Raw genomic sequence first — 15960 nt, forward strand, 5'->3', positions numbered from 1 at the left:
TGATATATATGAATCATATCATGTGTGATTCCACATTATGTGAGTCCATTCATATGAAACATCCATAATATGCAAAGCTATAGAGACATACTTCATACTAGTGGCTGCTTAGGTTTGGAGGGATAGGCCAATGACACTAAAGGTTTGAGACTTTTTTCTGAGGTGATGAAAATGTTCAATAACTGACTGTGGTGACGGTTGCACATATCTGTGAAATACTAAAAAAACATTGAATTGTGCTCTACTTTAAAAGGATGAATTTCATGGCATGTGAATTGTATCTCAATATACTTTTTAAAAAACAAAGCAAAAATTATATTAACTTTCTTGGTAGACTCATTTACAGGGCTATAACCACAGTTATACTTATATGTATTTGCATTATACCTTTATTATTTTTCTTATGATAGAAACCCTGCTTATGATATATTTTCTATCCCCAGCTCTTATACTCTGTCAAGCATAATCTCTGCATAAATTTCTTCAACAAATATCTGGCACCAGTATTATTGCATATTTTTAGGAAAGTACTTAGGAAAAGGGATATACATCTTCAAATAACCAACATAGTAATTCCAGCTTGGATTTTAGTTCTATTTTTGTCATTTACTATATTTTGACTCTGATATGTCATTTATCTTTTCTAAGACATGGTTTCCTATCTACAAAATTAATATAAATATCTTACTTCATTGTTTTATTGTGGTGATGAATGAAATAATATATGTCTAAGGCTTCATCTTGGGCTTGGCACATTATAAACACTTAGTAACTGTCTACCCATGTTATCCTTTCAATATCAGGGATGTTGCAGCCATCTTTATGCACAGATCTGACTGGGTAGATATGGATAGATAGAAGGGATGATCCTGTATTTGATAACCTCCTTTCCAGTGTAAAGACAAGATGACTTCTTTCTTTTTATTCTTTATCAATCATCCATGAGATGTTATAATGCAATTAACTATGAATTATAACAGAAACTTGAGGGTTTTTTTTTTTTTTTTTTTTGCAAAGTTAGAATAAATGACCTGCGACTTCCCTGGTGGTCCAGTGGTTAAGACTCTGCACTTCCAACTTCCACTGCAGGGGGCACGGGTTCGAACCCTGGTTGGGGAACTAAGATACCACATGTCACAGGGCATGGCCAAAAAAACATATTACTTATATTACTAAAATCAATTTCATTTATAAAAAAAGAATAAGTGACTGTTTAATTCTAACTTTTTAGTATTAATCTGTAGCTAATATGAACACCATAATAGTCATTACATTTAGCTTTTTCTGAATATCAAACTCTGAGCAACTAAATATATTTGAAGATAAAAAATTAAAAATGTGGTGGTTACCAAGGGCTGAGGGGAGGGGGTCATGGGGAGTTACAAATCAGTGAGCATAAAGTTTCAGTTAAACAAGATGAGGAAGTTGGAGAGATCTGCTGCACCACATTATATCTATAGTCAACCATAATGTGGGGTACACTTAAAAATTTAAGAGGGTCGATTTCATGTTAATTGTTCTTACCACAATAAAATAAAATTTTAAAACAATTAAGGCTAAGTGTTAATTTTTTCTTATTATATACTTATCACCTAAAGTTTAAACATTATTTTTCAAATATCAGATTTTGTTTCTGTTATGAGGAAAATGTTTCCTTAACCTCTAAAGATACTAGACACACAGACTCAAGTGATTTTTTTTCCTTATGGAAGATAAATGTATGTACATTTGCTATTGATTGCCTTGATAACAATGCATTTTGTAAAATATCAGTAATTTGTAGGCATTGAGGATTAAGTCAGTCTGAATTACAGAGAGAAAATACCAATTATTTCTAAGCCTAGTCGGAACCACTGAAATGAATAGACATGGGTCTGGAGTCCTTAAAAGTTAGTGTCATATATTTCAGGTTAACTATCTTTTTGACCTTGTAAGTTGTTATCGATTGGCTTAGTAAACTTTTATTTTTTTCTTCTTAGTTCATAGAAAGGTGAACATTCCAGCACAGGTTAAATAATCACAATTTCTGAATTTCTGGAATTTACATATTAGTCCTCAATCAATTATACTTTGTATTGTTCACCTTTGTTTGGCTAGCACTGGATTGGAATTCCTTAGTTCAAATTTTAACACATGTCTATAAACTGTTTCAACACAGTAGGAGGGCAATTGTGTTTTATAATATCCCTCTTGACTTCTTGTCTTAGATGCCTCTCCTCCTCTCAGTAAATATTAGATGATGGTAATTCCACCATTAAAGACCTCTCAAATGGCAACATTCTTTATCCTGTAATATTAATGGGGCACATCAGAACTATGACACATAACTCAGACTTTTATTTCAGCAATTTTCTATTCTATTTACTTTAACTGGCACCCCTACAGTTACTGCTTTATTGGCTTAGTTTAAATGTGCTGTTGTTACTTATGGGTTAAGCAGGTGGGCTGCTTGCATTAATAAAAATTGATAAGTAGGCAGGTTATCCTTCCTAATTTATTTCCATGGCAACAGACAAGCAACTGTGCCTTGTTTCTCAGGAGCAGAATGCTAATAACCAAATGTGCTTTATCCAGATGAATATATAACAGTTTACTAATATAAATGTCTGAACATTGTGTATATTACTGAAGAGAAATACACATTAATTCTACATCTAAGTTACATGATGGATATGCACAGGAGGATGAAAAACTGAGAAAGTTCCTCTGAAACATTAAAATCGTTCAGTAAAGTAATGTATTTTAAATAGTGTGTACATTGAACAATTTAATTCTCTGACTCTCCTATTGTTTATTTTGGGAGATGCTTATATTACAGAAATATGTAGTAATGCATAGTTATTTTGACATCTCAGAAAATAATGGGTCCCGCACAAGAGTTCAATTAAGCAATAATCCCTGGGAAAAATGGTCATTACTAACAGTTAATGATTGGTTTGTTAGTTAATGGCCCAAGGCAAAGCCGAGGGCCGTTAAGACTCTAACAATCGAGTTGTGAATTGTAGCAATGGCTTGTGAAATGTAGCAGTGAGGGATTTTAAAAGACTTTTTTTCCCCTGGTTATAAACCACCTTTAATGGTTTATGATAGAAATAATGTGCTTTTTAAAACTGATTATAACATAGGACAGTCTCTGAAACAACTGATATTTCTAGTAAATCGACAATTGATTTTCTTCTGATACTTCCTGAAGCTATAAATTTGCAGATGTGATATTTTTTTGGTTTAGAATATACGCAACTATATTATACACATATATTGTTCATTGTTCAAAGTGGAGGCAATGTTGACAAAGCTATAAATAGCATTCTCCTTTCCTGGTTAAAAATATTGTGTGGATTTCTATTAGTCATAATTATATACTTTTCTTAGATGTCTTGGCTGGCAAGTTTTGACCTGTGATATTAGTTTAACTTTATCTTGAAATAAGATCACCCACAGAGTTTTTACTGAAAAGGCTTTAAGGCTATATAGAATGGGCTCTTGAATCCCTACACCTCACAGCTCCCATAGGAAAATGCCATTGCCTCTTATGGCCCCCAACCATGTCCTCATGTGTTCACGAGTAATTTAACAGAATAAATGTGCTATATTCAGAATTTCTTTACCTAACATCAGCGATATTTTATTGCCTCTTCTTCTTTTTTTTTTTTTTTTTAAATCCATAGGAAATTAGACTTCATTAGTCTGGGTACTTGCCTCACAAAACTGCTTGTAATGAAACTATAATAGCTTCTGGGTTACAGGAAGGCTTCATCTCCTCTTAGAAAATAAGACTTTGTACTCAGCTTCAATTAAGTCTGGGTCTGCATAACTGACACACAACTGGTCAACTGGTGAACTGATGTGGGGTATCAATAATTTGGCTCTCAAGATACCTTTTTGAAAAAAACATTAATTGATTTCTTTTAAAATGAGTTTTTCAATTCATTGAATTAACATTTTGTAGGTTATCAGCTAGAATTTGGAATTGAGTTCAATCAGAGAGGTCATGTGGAAGAGGGATTAGTCTAATTCTATGTACATATTACCAAAATTAAATTATTTGATTAAAATTGTCCCATAGAACCACAGTATCTTTTTAAATTGTTCTACAACTTACATATGGGGATTTGCTTTTGTCCAAAGAACATCCCATGGATATACTTATTTTGATCTAAAATAAAACAATAACCCTTCTCTCTTTCTCTCTCTGTCTCTGGCTCTCTCATTCAACTACCACTCGAAGAGAGAGATATTAACTTTACATAAGTAAAATGAGAATCTCACATGCTAAATGACCTATGCACTGTCACACAGGTATAGTTAGCAGGTCTGGGGTTCAAAATAATTCGGTCTGGGTGTTGTGAACTCAAATCATATGTTTATTTGTTTGTAGGACATAAAATATCAGAAAAAAATAATTATATAGCAAACATGATCCTAAACACAATAAAAAATCTTATTAAAATATTATAAGTTTGAAGCAAATACTTCTAAAATTCAGAACAATAAGTGATAATATTGCTAACAGAATACTCACCATTCTAAAATGTCAGTATTAAAGCATTTTACCCTTGAGCATAATTGTATTTTATGAATATTCTAAACACAGTGAGAATCTCTACATGCTCCGTGGTACATTTTAACTTCAGTATCAAACAGAGAGCAATTAAGATAAAATAATATTTGGTTTTATCCTAGGTCAGAGTGGTCTCCAGAGGGTCATCCAATTCATACATAGTGCTGACATTCAATTCATATACACATACAGGGGTGAAACTCTGGGTATTTGCGAATTCATCAATTCATGCTATATGTTCAAATCTTATTCCTATTTACTAAACCAATCTATTATTCATTGGTATTTTTGTTTCTTAATAATGCATGTTTGTGTTCAGAAGCAGCAAAATACTTGATGTTAGATAAAGAATTGATGATACGTAAATAATGACTATTAGCCCAATAAAGACATGCTGTCAGCAGAATATCTTCTATCTCTTTCCAACTTAATTGGGAATGCATTGCAGTGTGTACATTATGTTGCTCCAATTAATTCAAATCATTCCTAATTGGGATCTCTTAAATAACTCCCTCCTGGGTCTAGAGAGGAAATTGAATCAAGCATTAAATCAGGAAGTCATCTCTATCTTTAAATATATTATTATTCATAATCAAATATGCTTATGTTGATATTACTAAAGATTAAGAAAAAATTCTTTTCTTGCGTTTTATAAGTAAGGGGGTACTGGTTAGTTAAAATGAGGGTTAACTAATAGTGGTAAAAACTAATGAAATATTAAATGTATATTCATTTCTGTGGGCAACTAGAGTTACTTACTTGAAATAATTATGATAGAGAATCAGTGATTCAAATACAAACCTAGAGAGAGCAGAAGCTGACTTACCTATGTGAGTTAGAAAAGAACTCATTACTGTGAATGATGGTGCAGAGATAGTGTTAAGGAGAAAATTTTAGTGGCAAAATATATAATGGGAAAGGAGGTTTAATGTTGAAATAGTAATAATAATCACATGAAGAAAAAGAGCGATGGCTTTTCATAGGCAACCACAGTGGAAAAAAAAGAAATAAAGGAGCTTTCATATCTCAGGATGGAGAGCATTCTTAATCTATTATTCAGAGCAAGCTTGGGAAATTAAATTACCTTCTAAATACCATATTTTCAGAAGGTATTGAGGAAAGTAAAGGTTTTGGAACTGATGTCATAAGGGACAGGTAAAGGGCTATAATGGCTTAGTGTAAAATATAGATTACAAAAAGATAACCATTTTCAAAACTTTTAAAATTTATGACTTGGAAGAAGAGTTACACTTACTTAACCTGAGACAATACAGAATGACCATTATTCCAGCATAGCTGTTAAAGTCTAGGGTTAGGCTAAGATTAACCCTATCACTTTAGGTGAGGAGGGAGGGGCTAAACTGAGGCAGAGTAGATAATGCTTCAACCAAATATGTTCTTGAACACAGTCAAGACACTTATGCTTCTGTTAGTTAAACTTTGATTGTTGCTAGTCGCTTCACCTCTCTAGGATCCATTTCTTCAGTTTTTATGCCACGTCTATTTGAGTTGGCTTGCTGGGTATCAGAAGAGATATTGGTCAAAAGACTGAAGCTAACAGACTAAACATGTGTGACTCTACACTTACACACCTAAAGGTGTAAGAATTTTCTAGTTCTTCATCAGAACTGTATTCTATTACAACTATACACAGGAATAATCTCTATTTCCCAGCATCCCTTGAAGCATATCTGATATGTAACTGAGTTCTAGTCAACAGAAAGATAGCAAAAGTGATGCATGCCAGGATATTAGGCCAGGACCATAGATCCTTTGCATGTAATCACCTTTGTTTTTTTCCACTCTGGATGAATATAATGGAAAATGATCCCTGGGGAAAATATGGAAACCAAGTATCAAAAATGGTTGAGTCCCAAGATGAAAGGAGTCATTTGGAAGTGAACAGCTTGTTTATTATCAATACCCACTTATGAATTTATGTGAGCAAGAACTAAAGTTCTAATTTGTTAAGTCACTGATGTTTCAGGGTTTACTATTACTATAGCTGGTGTTATTCTAATTAATATGGAGATCAGAAAGAATGTGGTATTGCTAACAGAAACCTAAATTATAATATTGACCTAATCGTTGGGGTGCAGATTATACAGGAGTTGGAGGATGGAAAGATTAAGGATCATATTATGTGGTGGCAAAATATTTGGTAAATGTGTGTCCTTCAATAACTTTTACATCAGACCACATGCAGGTTGAACCTGTAGGTCTCAGCACTGAATGAAGAGTTAGGAAGAGTCAGGCTGAAATGTGTGTACCCAACCATTTGATAGAATTTATACCGTATTGATATAACAGAAGTTAATAACCTTCAGAACATAGATAAGAGTAAAATGTAGTAAAATGATTAGTATGAGATGAGTTTGATTATTAATTCTTTGTTTTTAATATACTTGTTTATTTAATTGTAAGTGTATAATCTATTATTTAATAGTGGCTGATTAAAAATTGGCTCATACAATTTCAGAAAATTTACTAGTTGACTCTTGTGATCTGGTATGAACTGTTACTAGATACATAACTATCAATTTTGGACTTCTTAAGAAAATAAATGAGTTTCATTTGTTTTACACTATTGACATTTGGGGCTTTGTTTGTGACCACAAATAGCACTGACCTAACTAATGTGCAGGGCTACATTCTTTATTCAGAAATGGCCTATGCCTTCAAATTATTCACTGCTCCTCTGGGTGATAAGGAGTCCCTTAACAATGCTTATACTTTCTGAGATCCAAGGATCTTGTCTGGTGGGTGGTGTTTCCCTGGGCTCCAGTAGGAACTGTGTCACCTGAGACAATAGGCTGTGTGTTTTGAAGGTAGAAGTATGATTGTCAAAATCCAACTCTAGTAGTAAAGCCAACAATCAGAAGTACAGACTTTATAAGGTTTTTTATTATCATAAGGCAACAGGACCATAATGCTTAAATTATTTGCATACTAGGCATCTACCTAAATAAAGGGCAGCTAGAATAACTTCAGAGCAACTAGAAAGCAGATGAGACTGCTGGTATGTATACCATATATATGTCCCTGAATTATTCGTGTTATAAATAGATGTATTATTAAATTGAACAATGCACTTTGATGTGATCATTGAAAATTTCAGTAATATTAAAATTTGGGGTTAGAATCAAAGAATTTTCAAGTTGAAAATTGTCCTTCTGGCCCTGGACCTTAAAATCCTGACAAAGAACCCACTTATCTGTGAATCACAACCAGGCAGATCATAAAACCGAGTCACACGTAGGAGCGGACATTCTAGGTTGTTTTCCTTGCCCAGTTAACTTTTTTCTAGCTCTGTCTCTCTTTGGTTTAAAGATCCTCATCGGACTCACTTACTCCTCCCAAAGTAGAGCAATAGTATCCACTGGCTTTTGTCGACCCCTCCTTATGTAACTGTCTATTGGAGAAGGGTAGCCTAAGAATGGAGCTCCTACCTTCTGCCCACCCTCTCATAGGATTTGTGCCCAGGACTATTATCATTGGAAGCCCACACTTTTCCCATTGCATCAAGCAAGAGACAACTCCTGTTGACATTTTCCCCAGGAGTCGGGTAGGAGGGAGGCGGGGATCTGATATGCTGCTCTTGGTGGTAGTCCCGTTCTCTCTCCTACTTGCAGTTTCAATGTTTCTGTAATAGGGAAGAACAAATCTGACTCCATATTGATCTTTTTTATTTTACTTTAACCTTTGTATTCTATTGCTTTTGCTACAAGTTAGTCACTAAAGAGTTGTTGCCTGTAAGTTTAAATTATACATAATGGCCCATCTCTGGGAACCCTGCCTCCTATGTAATGAGCTAAGCTAAAATACCTTTCTTTCTTTTTTTTTTTTTTTTTTAAGAATTTAGGAATTGTTTTGGTCCTTAATCATTTCATAGACAGATTTTATTTTATTTTATTTTTGGCGGTACGCAGGCCTCTCACTGTTGTGGCCTCTCCTGTTGCGGAGCACAGGCTCCGGACGCGCAGGCTCAGCGGCCATGGCTCACGGGCCCAGCCGCTCCGCGGCATGTGGGATCTTCCCAGACTGGGGCACGAACCCGTGTCCTCTGCATTGGCAGGCGAACTCTCAACCACTGCGCCACCAGGGAAGCCCTAAAATACCTTTCTTTAGCTCACATGAAACATCATGATCAAACCCACCTGTGAATAACAGCAGGAAGGAAGAAATTAACACATCCCTTCCAGAGTCTGACCAGAATCAGGACTTTACCCTCTTCCCTTTCAGTGTTAAAGAAGCCTGAATTATAACGTGGAGAAGATAGTTCTTTGGGATATTATTCCACCATCTTCTCAGTCTGCTGGCTTTCCAAATAAAGTCCCTATCCTTTGCCCCAACAACTCATCTCTCAATTAATTGACTTGTCATGCTGCCAGCAGTACGAGCTTGGACTCAGTAACATTTCCAGCAACAACATGCACATCTTGAGTGTTTCTCCTGCTTCCTGGTGGATGTTCAGTAATTTAATATGCAGATCTATGTTACCAAATGTATGCCAAATTGCTTGTAAACACATAGTCACACACTGAGATACTGATACAAGCCTTGCATACCCTTGCAGGCAGTGTTTTCAATGTTCTCCTTAAACTCTCTCATGGAGATGGACTATTCTAAAAGAATCCTATAATTTTGTTCAATCCCATTTTAAAGTCCTTAGATGGGCATCTAAACTTCTGAAAACATTTGTAGTTTTTGATACTACATCATATCTAGCATGAGCTTTAGAAATTATACAATTGTCTCTCCTGAAAAATTTACTGTTACTTTTGGGTATTTCATGTAGAGATCTGGGCTCATGGATAAAACATTTTAACTACCCAACCAAGTCTGTCATAGGTGTCCCTTCAATTCTGAGAAAGACCTCTCCAGGCCCAAGGTTTTTGTTTCTGTTCTTGTGAATTTTTAAAATTTATTTATTTATTTGTTTATAAGCTGCTTTCTGTAAGTAGGTACTAACTCCATCTTTAATGCCAAAGAACATTTCCCGAAGAAATTATTACAACTTATCCAGTTGTAGACATATCATATAAAATTGGTGAGTCTCGATCCCTGGGTGCTATATAGAATATTTCTCCCCTCCAGAATGTCTATGCCACGAGGAATATATTTTTGATAAATTTTGTCTGACTTTATCTCACACTTCTCAATTCAGCTGGCAAATTGACTGTCATAGGAAGGGTCCTCTTTTGGAGCAGAGAGAACTGAGCCATGGGAAGACCATCGTAATAAGCATGAATGTTTATAATTATAGAATATAAGGGTTCTCTCCTCTGCTCTGCCTATATAAATATGTAGCCTGCATATACAACTATAGTAGCAGATAATGAAAAACTCATTATTTCTTGGAGATAACAACCCATATATTCTTAGGTCTGGATTGCAGCGGGTTGCACCACCTGCTTCTGAGTATACTCATTCAAATCAAACAGCTAAAAGGATTTAGGCAGTAAGTCCTTCCTGGAGCCTCTTTGGAGCTATCTGCTTCCAGAAAAATTATGCTTCCTTAACAGCATCAGAGCTCTTTCTGTGAATAGTAGAGCCTTTGGAGCTGGGCCCATACCAGGGTCTCTGAGGCAAGGTACCTCCCTACTGGGCTGTTGGGGTGATGACTCTGTACCAGGCTACCTTCCATAGCCTTCCCCATTTTTACTTCTGTTCCACAGATGTGGACATCAGGAAAGGATTTCCCTAGTAACCATTCTCTCCACCCCTTCTGTCTCCCAGAGGTCAATCCTCCTCACCTCCCTAACATTTTCTAGTAAGCCACTTCCATACAGATTCCTGAAATCAGAGTCAACTTAAGTCTTGTGTTCCCTAATGAAACTTTTGAAATGCGAAGAAAAGAACTGAAATCGTCAGTGGGTCAAGCTGAAGAATTCAATTCTTTTTAACTGTGTTCTGATGTTTATTTGAGGTAGCTGTAACTCAGTGATTGAAAACCAAGCTTTATTTTGATTATGCCTTTTTTTTAAACATCTTTATTAGAGTATAATTGCTTTACAATGGTGTGTTAGTTTCTGCTTTATAACAAAGTGAATCAGTTATACATATACATATGTTCCCATATCTCTTCCCTCTTGCATCTCCCTCCCTCACACCCTCCCTATCCCACCCCTCTAGGCGGTCACAAAGCACCGACCTGATCTCCCTGTGCTATGTGGCTGTTTCCCACTAGCTATTTATTTTACGTTTGGTAGTGTATATATGTCCATTCCACTCTCTCACTTTGTCACAGCTTACCCTTCCCCCCTCCCCGTATCCTCAAGTCCATTCTCTAGTAGGTCTGTGTCTTTATTCTCTTCTTATCCCTAGGTTCTTCATGACATTTTTTTTTCTCTTAGATTCCAAATATATGTGTTAGCATAGTATTTGTCTTTCTCTTTCTGACTTACTTCACTCTGTATGACATAATCTAGGTTCATCCACCTCACTACAAATAACTCAGTTTCATTTCTTTTTATGGCTGAGTAATATTCCATTGTATATATGTGCCACATCTTCTTTATCCATTCATCCAATGATGGACACTTAGGTTGCTTCCATGTCCTGGCTATTGTAAATAGAGCTGCAATGAACATTGTAGTACATGACTCTTTTTGAATTATGGTTTTCTCAGGGTATATGCCCAGTAGTGGGATGGCTGGGTCATATGGTAGTTCTAATTTTAGTTTTTTAAGGAACCTCCATACTGTTCTCCATAGTGGCTGTATCAATTTACATTCCCTCCAACAGTGCAAGAGTGTTCCCTTTTCTCCACACCCTCTCCAGCATTTATTGTTTCTAGATTTTTTGATGATGGCCATTCTGACTAGTGTAAGATAATATCTCATTGTAGTTTTGATTTACATTTCTCTAATGATTAATGATGTTGAGCATTCTTTCATGTGTTTCTTGGCAACCTATATATCTTCTTTGGAGAAATGTCTATTTAGGTCTTCTGCCCATTTTTGGATTGGGTTGTTTGGTTATTTGTTATTGAGCTGCATGAGCTGCTTGTAAATTTTGGAGATTAATCCTTTGTCAGTTGCTTCATTTGCAAATATTTTCTCCCATTCTGAGGGTTGTCTTTTGGTCTTGTTTATGGTTTCCTTTGCTATGCAAAAGGTTTTAAGTTATGGTCACCTTATCTTTGATAAAGGAGGCAAGAATATACAATGGAGAAAAGACAGCCTCTTCAGTAAGTGGTGCTGGGAAAACCGGACAGGTACATGTAAAAGTATGAGATTAGAACTCTACCTAACACCATACACAAAAATAAGCTCAAAATGCATTAAAGATCTAAATGTAAGGCCAGAAACTATCAAACTCTTAGAGGAAAACATATGCAGAACACTCTATGACATAAATCACAGCAAGATCCTTTTTGACCCACCTCCTAGAGAAATGGAAATAAAAACAAAAATAAACAAATGGGACCTAATGATTATGCCTTTTGTTTAATGCTACAGAATAGCATTTTCAATGATGGCGAGAGGTTTTTAGTGAAAAGAACCATGTCTAATGGGTATTGAAATGCAATTTCACAGACATTTTTGGAACAGTTCCTCTAATAATATTACTTTAAACTTAACTAATTTATTTGTTTAATGTGAAGTTAGCCAGAAAACTAAAATCAGAGAAATAAAAACTACCATGGCTGTTTTCATATGCAAAACATCAAAAATAATTAAATAAATGCACACAGACACACAAAAACTGACTTACATCTTTTGACCAAAATAGATTTTATCAACATGATTGCCATACAAAAAAACCAGGGCTGTTATTTGATAGATTATTTTTGAAAGGTGGGTCAGCATCACAACATTTCCTGTAAGGACTTGTTTCATTATGTCAGTGATTGTAAGAGAGACTAAACCGTAAAAGACTACTTCCAACTATAAATAGGTCACATATTCATATACATAACTTTTTCTCACAATTGGGAACTTAAGCAAATAATTTGGCATATTTTTATCACAAGGAAAATATTGAAGCAGAAGCAGAGAGAAATAAATATCCTCTAGAATTCCAATCCTAAAATGGAAATATCACCCAAAGCTTTTCTATGAGTATTTAAGTAAAAATCTTCTCAATATTGCCTACTAGGTGCTTGGGGTCATTATATTACTTTTTTTTTTTTTTTTTGCGATACGCGGGCCTCTCACTGTTGTGGCCTCTCCCGCTGCGGAGCACAGGCTCTGGATGCGCAGGCTCAGCGGCCATGGCTCACCGGCCCAGCCGCTCCGCGGCATGTGGGATCTTCCTGGACCGGGGCACGAACCCGTGTCCCCTGCATCAGTAGGCGGACTCTCAACCACTGCGCCACCTGGGAAGCCCCATTATATTACTTTGAGTCAGGGAAAGTACTGGGATGATATACTGACCTGGAGAATAATAGAACTTTCCTTTCTTTTTTCTTCTCTAATGACACCAGGTAACTACACTGGAACAATAAAAGAATAATATTTTAGAAAAATAAATTAGAGAAGTAAAGTTATTCTCACTTCAGTTAAATGTGTTCCATGAAACGTGTAGAGGGGAGTTGAAAAAGCAGGTCCTTTATTAGTATGAGATCAATAAGTGTGTTGTGTTCTAACTCAGGCCATGTCCCCAAGTGGCCTGGATACTACATAAAAAATGAATGTTTTGCACTACACAATACTCATATGAACGGCAATTTTATTTTTATTATTTCAGATGCTATTAGTATTCATCTTCAGACCCATAGAGCTAATAAGAATTCTATTGCCATCATAGTCTCTTTGAAAGAAGAAATGAGCGATACAAATACCTTATTTTCCCCTGCTAATTACCATAATGTTTCTTGATGGAAAAATGCATCATCTCCTGATATTCATTGTTAGGAGAGAGTGTTAAAATATCAGTTATAATATTTTCCTCACTTCGTACTTGGAAATAAATACATGGAGTCTGGGGTCTCTCTCAATTTCAGAACATTCTGACCTCAGACACAGCTTTATCACAGTATTGGCTGCTGACTTAGTTGTTAGAATAATTGTTTTGTTAAAGTTGAGAGAAGAGGCAAAGAAAAGTTCATAATTTATTGATCTGTTTTTCTGGCTGGTTTGAAATAAGTGAATTGGTATCAATTCTCTATGCATATATTGATTATTATATAAAAGGACCTGTAAAAGGGGCAGTATTCAACTGTTGAAAGTGGCTAAAAATATTTCCTGATAAACGTTATGAGAGTTCCATGGGGTCAATTTTATTTGAGCACTGCATTCGTGTTTTTGTTATTCTCAAATAAAAGAGAAAGCTAATTTAAATCAGGTACAGCTCTGTTTACCTGTGAATCCTAAGGGATCAATGATCTTAATGGGTTGACAGCAAAGATCTAAACTGAAAATCACATTGGCCAATTCAAGTTTCATAACTAGTATCTAATTCTCATAAATCTTTGAAGTTCATTAAATTAAATTTTTAATGCATGTTGTTCCACTAAGAAAAATTGGAACCATCATGCTGATATTTCCTTCATCTGAATCTTTCTGCCCACTGCTTTAAATGTAAGTCTTGCAAGCATGGCCAGTACACACATGAAGATAAGTAGAATGATCATTATCGAATATTATAAATGCTTCAAACATAGCAGGTATTTTCAGAAACAACTTTGAGGAAACAAATTTCTGACAAGTAGAATAGAAATAAATAGAATTGACGTTTTCATTTCCATTTCAAATTTTTTAAACATGTTGATACACTTACAGGCAAATCTGTTTTTACTGTGCTTTGCTTTCTTGAACTTCACAAATATTGCATATTTTATAAATTGAAGGTTTGTGACAACCCTGCTTTGTTAGAAGATGGTTAGCAGTTTTTAGCAATAAGATAATTTTAATTAAGATATGTACATTATTTTTTTAAGACATAATGCTATTTCACATTTGAGAGACTGCACTATAGTGTAGACATAACTTTTATATGCACTGGGAAACCAAAAATTTTGTGTGGCATTACTGAGATATTCACATTATTGCCGTGGTCTAGAACCATACCTGCAATATCTGTGAGGTATGGTTGTACAAATTTTAAAAGCATAGAAATATATGAAGTATAATGGAGTGGTCGGAAGATCACACTGATACATATAATGAATGTGAATCTGGCAATGACAAATACAGACTAGTACAGTTTGGTATTATTACCTCAACTATGAGAGGTAATATGACTATGCTATTGCTGTCCATAATATGATTTTCTTTGGGTAAAGTTTCAAACAACAGAGTACAATTTACCTTAAATTTACCCCACAGGTTTTTTTGTTTTGGACAATTTAGTGTATATTAAGACACTGCAGAAACTATTTGTGCTTATATGTAAAATATAGTTGGTTCCAGATTCAAATAATGTAGTCTCTTCACCCCATCTTTCATGAATAATTGGCAAATAATGTAGTCTTCTCACCCCATCTTTCATGAATAATTGTGGGAGCAGGAATTTATTCTTCATTTTGTAGGAAAATCCTATGCATTGCTGGATGTCTTTTATCCCAGGAACCTTCCAATGAAATGCCTGTGGTATCCCCCCAAACATTTTCACAACCAAAGATATCCACATACATTTCTAAAATACTCACTTGGTGTGGTTCTACTCTTCATGAAAACTATTGCTTATGATTTATGCTATATGTTAGATACTATATATTATATGAGTAACTGGATGTAGTCACTGCCATTGTTTCAGTATGAACAGAACTAAGAACTGAGACCTTGGAGTAGAACTCACAGAGAGGAAGCTTTCAGCCTAAGACAGACTGAGCACTTCCAGAATGTAATATGCTCCTGGTAAGTAGACAAGTTCAGAAAAAATGAATTACCCAATAGTAATTTGACAAAAAGTAATTCTTCTGATGATTAATTGAATGGTCAAATTTCCAAGAATGAATTAGTATAATATCATTTTCTGAATTTAGTGGTTTTTTTCAGTTATTAATTCACAAAATATCATTTCTAAAGTGATTTATATTTTTCTGGCACTCAATTGTTATTTTATTTGGAGAAAGAAAATTTCTTGTGAATTTTGAATTCTGGGTGTTGTTCACATTACAAGGTCAAGGATTTTATAAATGGTTAGGTGTGTTTATTTCCAAAATATTTTCATTCTCACTTACATTTGTTTTATTATTGTGTTGATTTGCAAATATCTAAGCACATGTTCAATGATCATCTGTCTAGTCTATTTTAGGTTGAATATTTGCATTTACCTGTAAAATGACTACAAGATTAATAATATTTCAACTAAATTTATCTTTTTTTGTTTTGTTTCATTTTTTAAAAAAATTATTTATTTTATTTATTTATTTTTGGCCACGTTGGGTCTTCATTGCTGCGTGCGGGCTTTCTCTAGTTGCGGCGAGTGGGAGCTACTCTTCTTGGCGG

The sequence above is a fragment of the Globicephala melas genome, chromosome 14 (genome assembly GCF_963455315.2).
Source record: "Globicephala melas chromosome 14, mGloMel1.2, whole genome shotgun sequence".
NCBI lineage: Eukaryota > Metazoa > Chordata > Mammalia > Artiodactyla > Delphinidae > Globicephala > Globicephala melas.